We start from the raw sequence: 6,277 nt of genomic DNA, 5'->3' as shown, positions 1-6,277 counted from the left end.
TCACATGTTCAGAGGTGACACAATCATTCTTAACACTTCTGGACATTGCACAAAGCTACTGGAAGGTAATGGAACAAAGAAATCCGTCCAACACAGCGACAGAGGCAATGCGAAATAAAAGGCAGAATCTGTCAAAACAGAACAGTCCGTAAAGAAGAATTTTATTGAGGCACCAGACTTGCTCAAATGAAAATGCTCAAATTGAATGAAAGTTGCGTACATATCGGAGGATCACTCACGTAAATTGGCATAATTTTATGAGTTACTTACAGAGAATTAGGCCCAGATTCGTGACAGCAAGAAATCTGTTTACTGCGAGTAATCCAAATCTAGTATGAACCTTACTATCAAAGACTTTACTTGGCACAACAATGCAATAAAACTAAGATAAGGAGAGGTTGCTACAGTAGTAACAACTTCCAAGACTCAAAATAAAAAACAAAATTACTGTAGTAAAATAAACACATGGGTTATCTCCCAAGAAGTGCTTTCTTTATAGCCATTAAGATGGGCTCAGCAGTTTTAATGATGCACTCGCAAGAGATAGTATTTGAAGCGAAAGAGAGCATCAAGAGGCAAATTCAAAACACATTTAAGCCTAACATTCTTCCTATGAAAAGGAATCTTATAAATAAACAAATTCATGAAGCATGATGCAACAAGCATAGAAAGATAAAACAAGTGTAACTTCAAAAATTTCAGCATATAGAGAGGTGTTTTAGTAACATGAAAATTCCTACAACCATATTTTCCTCTCTCATAATAATATCCAGTAGCATCATGAGCAAACTCAACAATATAAGTATCACATAAAACATCTTTATTCACATGCATAGAAGTATCATTACCCTCCACATAAACATAGTCAATTTTATTGGTAATAGTGGGAGAAAATTCAACAAAGTAGCTATCATTATTATTCTCATCATCAAATATAGGAGGCATATTGTAATCATAATCAAATTTATCCTCCATAACAAGGCGGTACTAAAAGACTACTATCATTATAATCATCATAAATAGGAGGTAAAGTATCATCAAAGTAAATTTTCTCCTCAATGCTTGGGGGACTAAAAATATCATGCTCATCAAAACCAGCTTCCCCAAGCTTAGAATTTTCCATATCATTAGCAAAAATGGTATTCAAAGTATTCATGCTAATATGTTCCATGGGTTTTTTAATTTTCGCATCAAACCATCCATGTCTTAAATCAGGAAATAGAATAAGAAGCTCATTGTTGTCCATTATGCCAAACTAGTGTAAACAAGAAACAAAAAGATGCAATTGCGGGATCTAAAGGAAATAGCTTCGAGCACACACACAATGGCGCCGGAAAAGTACTTTACACGGGACCGGAGTATGAGTGCCTTTTACCTTTCCTCCCGACAACGGCGCCGGAAAAGTGCTTGATGTCTACGGGTGCTTCTATTCTTGTAGACAGGTGTTGGGCCTCCAAGAGCAGAGGTTTGTAGAACAGCCGAGCAAGTTTCCCTTAAGTGGATCACCCAAGGTTTATCGAACTCGGGGAGGAAGAGGTCAAAGATATCCCTCTCATGCAACCCCGCAACCACAAAGCAAGAAGTCTCTTGTGTCCCCAACACACCTAATAGGTGCACTAGTTCGGCGAAGAGATAGTGAAATACGGGTGGTATGAATAAATATGAGCGATAGTAACGGCGCCGAGAAAAGTGCTTGGCTGGCGTGTGGTTGATGGTGGTAATATTGCAGGAAGTACGGATGCGATAAAACGAGTAAACAAGCGGCGGTTGCGGTATTTAGGAACAAGGCCTAGGGATCATACTTTCACTAGTGGACACTCAACATTGATCACATAACAGAATAAATAGATAGATGCTAGACTCTACACTCTCTTGTTGGATGATGAACACCACTAAGCGTGCAGCATTACACGAACCCTCAATGTCGGAGTTAACAAGCTCCACAATATTCGATGTTCATGTTTAAATAACCTTAGAGTGCACGACAGATCAACATAACCAAACCAAGTACTAACATAGCATGCACACGGTCACCTTCACGCTACAAAAGGAGGCATAGATCACATCAATACCATCATAGCAATAGTTAACTTCGTAATCTACAAGAGATCACAATCATAGCCTACGCCAAGTACTACACGATGCACACACTGTCACCATTACACCGTGCGGGAGGAATAAACTACTTTAATAACATCACTAGAGTAGCACACGGATAAATTGTGATACAAAACACATTGCAATCATAAAGGGATATAAATAAGCACTTCACTATGCCATTCATAACGGTGAATAAGTATTACGTGAAATATAGCCTAAGAGACCCACACGGTGCACGCATCGTCACCTTTACACACGTGGGACAAGGAGTCTCCGGAGATCACATAAGTAAAACCCACTTGACTAGCATAATGACATCTAGATTACAAGCATCATCATATGAATCTCAATCATGTAAGGCAGCTCATGAGATTATTGTATTGAAGTACATAGGAGAGAGATGAACCACATAGCTACCGAGTACAGCCCTTAGCCTCGATGGAGAACTACTCCCTCCTCATGGGAGACAAGCGGTGTTGATGAAGATGGCGGTGGTGTCGATGGAGGAGCCTTCCGGGGGCACTTCCCCGTCCCGGCGGCGTGCCGGAACGGAGACTCCTGTCCCCCAGATCTTGGCTTCGCGATGGCGGCGGCTCTGGAAGGTTTTCTCTGGTTTCGTCGAACGTGATAGGGTTTTCGCGACGGAGACCTTAAGTAGGCGGAAGGGCAGCCTCGGAGGTGTCCTGGTGGGCCCACACACTAGGGGGGCGCGGCCCCCCCTCTGGCCGCGCCAGGGTGGCGTGTGGGCCCCCCAGGGCTTCCCTCTGGCGGCTCTCGGGTGTTCTGGAAGCTTCGTCCAATTATAAGACTCCGGGCGTTGATTTCGTCCGATTCTGAGAATATTTCCTTACTAGGATTTACGAAACCAAAAACAGCTGAAAATAGCAAGCGGCCCTTCGGCATCTCGTCAATAGGTTAGTTCCGGAAAACGCATAAATATGACATAAAGTATGCATAAAACATGTAGATATCATCAATAATGTGGCATGGAACATAAGAAATTATCGATACGTCGGAGACGTATCAGATGCCGATGAAGATGAGGAGGAGGAGAGAGAAGAGGAAGCCATAGCTGGTGGTGAGCAGAGGAGGGACAAAACAAGTATGAGAAGGATGGCTTCATCGTGGTGAGCAGAGGAGCGACAAAACGAGTACGAGAAGGATGGCTTCATCGTGGATGATGCCGATGAAGATGAGGAGGGGGAGAAGAGGAAGCTAGAGCTGGTGGTCAGCAGAGGAGGGAAAAAATGAGTACGAGAAGGATGGCTTCATCGTGAATGATGTCGATGAAGATGAGGAGGAGGGATAAGAGGAAGCTAGATCTGGTAGTGAGCAGACGAGGGTCAAAACGAGCACGAGAAGGATGGCTTCATCGTGGAAGCAACCGGGACTAAAGGGTTATTCTGCAGGCCAACCTTTAGTCCCGGTTAGTGGGTGCAACCGGGACTAAAGGTGGAATTTTAGTGACGTCTAACAAAACTGTTGGTGGATAAGGACGCGTCGGTGGGCACACTGCTATGCGAGATAAGGCATGTCACGCATTACATCCTATCGGAGGAACAAGACGAAGGAGGAAGCAGAGTCGCGCCTATAAAAGGAGCATCGCTAATCGCAAGCATCTCAACAAGCCAACCAAAAGGTAGGGAGCTTCGTCCCCATGGCCGGGAGAAATGGTTGGGAAATCTCACGTGGCGGAGCTTCTGAAAATGCCGTTGGTGCGCATGCCATACGACATCTTCGAGGAGCTCACCTCGGGAAAATTTCCCTGCAAGCCCGTAAACGCCTCCATCTCCATTGTTGGTCTATTCCTATGAGCAGACTCTTCCCTCTCCTGCAGACTCCTTCTATGGTAGGTCACAACCTCTATTTAACTAGCGAAAACAAGCTAACCAAGAAGGTATGGAGCTTCGTTCCCATGGCTGGAGGAAAGGATTGGGAAATCTCCCATGGCGGAGCATCTCGAAGATGTCGTTGGTGCGCACGCCCCTATGACATCTTCGAGGAGCTCGGCCCGGGAAAATTTCCCCGCAACCCCGTAAACGCATCCATCTCCATTGTTGATTTATTCCACTAGTGGAGATAGAGGGGCCCATGGCCAAGGTAGCAACAAAGTAACATGTGTAAGCTACTCGTGCACGTGGTCATGGCCGAGGGAGATAACTAGGGTGAGAGGAGCACCTGCTCGGTTGCTCCCAGTTCATATATAATGGACAGTGACCTCACACTAGAGGTGTTGTCATGTCAGTTAAGTCGTCAACTGGAAACGGAAGCATGAGCTTGGTTAATGGTTTTAATAGTTAGATTAATTATTTTACAAAACAGAAAATGGTTTTGGATTGCTTCTCCAAATTCAAACACTTTTATGTTCAAAGTTTATTCAGATTTCAAAGTATGCAACAATTATTCAAATTCATATTCAACCCAATATTTAAAATTATAAAATATTTCAAAAAAGAATTTAGTTTTGGCGCAAATAAAAGGTCTTTAGTCCCGGTTGGGGACATGAACCGGGACTAAAAGTGCTCGCAGCCTGCCCCATCCACCACAGCTTCTGATGAGGACATCCCTACCTCAATACCACCTCCGTCATTACCTACTGAAGATGAACCTGCTGTGAAGCTCAAGTCTAATGAAGTCAGGATTTGACCTTTTACAATAGGTCGTGCGAAGCTACTTAAACAACAGGTGAACTTGTTCCTAAACGATACTTTGATTGATCAGAACTTTATACTACCTAAGTCCTATTACTTATGTATCATCAGGTATGAAGAGGAGACAAGCATCGCACGAGGAGGAGAGGGGCAGCTGGACGTGAAGATGGACGTGGAGCTGGACAAGGAGCTAGACATGAAGATATCTCATGGACGCGCGAGGGAGGGGCGGGAGGCATGCGCGAGAGGAGAAGAAGAAGTCCAGGCCGGCCCAGCACCCGGTCAGACCGGCCGCCACGCCGGCGCTCCCGGTCCCTGGCCCGGTCCGACCGGGCGGCACGCCGGATCCGGCCCGACGCCAACCAGGCAATCCGCTGACTGCAACCGGGCGGGGTACTGAGCCACACGCCCCACCACCCGGTCGCCATCCGGTCTCTGGCCCGGTTCAGACCGGACCGGCCGGTCCTAGGCCCGGTCGACCGGCCCCCAGACCGGCCGTGTCCGAGTCTGTCTGAAAGAACATGTCCATTGCCCATGTGTGGTTTTGGTAATTGATGACAATCCCTATGGACTAACGGTTGCATCGAGAATATATCTTAGGTCAAGTCCATAGCCATGTTGGACTCAAGGTTGTAAGATGGAGAAGACGGAGTACAATGATGAAGATGGTGTCGAAGAGAGACAAAGACGGTGTTGAAGATGAAGAGAGAAGACGGCGTAGAAGATGAAGAGAGAAGACGGCGGTGGAGATGGAAGAAGACGGTGGCGTGTATGTTGAAGGAAGACGGAGCTTGATGACTCGAGAAGAATGCGCAAGGACTAGGTTTGTGCTCGATAGGATAGTGGGTCGTATCATCGGAGAGAGCTCAAACCTTGCATGCATTGCATCGCGTTCTTGGTTCTTCTTGGTTCTTATGCATGAAACGGATTTCGGTTGCATCGCATGTTGCATATGCGAGAGTGATGATTTTCCCGATATACCATATTGAGAGGTTACACCTCTATGACCATGAGCAAATCATCACTCACTCATTTGCATGATTTCACCTTGTAAAGTTGTAGCTCTTGTCGCCCTCTTTCCAACAAAACTAGTTTCATGTCATTCCGAGTTTTCTAGCCCGAGTTATTGCGTTTTCCGTATGCATCTATTTGAAAAAGAAAAGAAAACTGCACATGGGCCGGGCGGTACTACCGCGGGCGGTACCGGCCTAAATACCGCACACGCGTTTTGGCTTACTGGATCGCAAGCGGTACCAGGCCGGTACCGGCCCGGTAGTACCGTAACCCAATTACGGTACCAGGACTGGTACCGGGCCCGGTACTACCGGCCCAGGCTTTCTTCTCCAATCAGATCTGGGCACAGCAGCCAACCGCCGGCCTGGGCCACACCCCTGCAGCCCGCTCCTCCACGTGCCCGCACCTGGGCCGCCCCCGCTTGCCACGCCGCCCCACCAGCCCAGCATCGCACCAGCCGCACGAGGCTTGCTCGTTGTCGAGCGTTGACCCGCACGAGCATGCGTGGCGCG

The sequence above is a fragment of the Lolium rigidum genome, chromosome 7 (assembly GCF_022539505.1).
Source record: "Lolium rigidum isolate FL_2022 chromosome 7, APGP_CSIRO_Lrig_0.1, whole genome shotgun sequence".
Lineage (NCBI taxonomy): Eukaryota > Viridiplantae > Streptophyta > Magnoliopsida > Poales > Poaceae > Lolium > Lolium rigidum.
The sequence above is the reverse complement of the archived record's forward strand: the minus strand, read 5'-3'. Positions refer to the sequence as shown.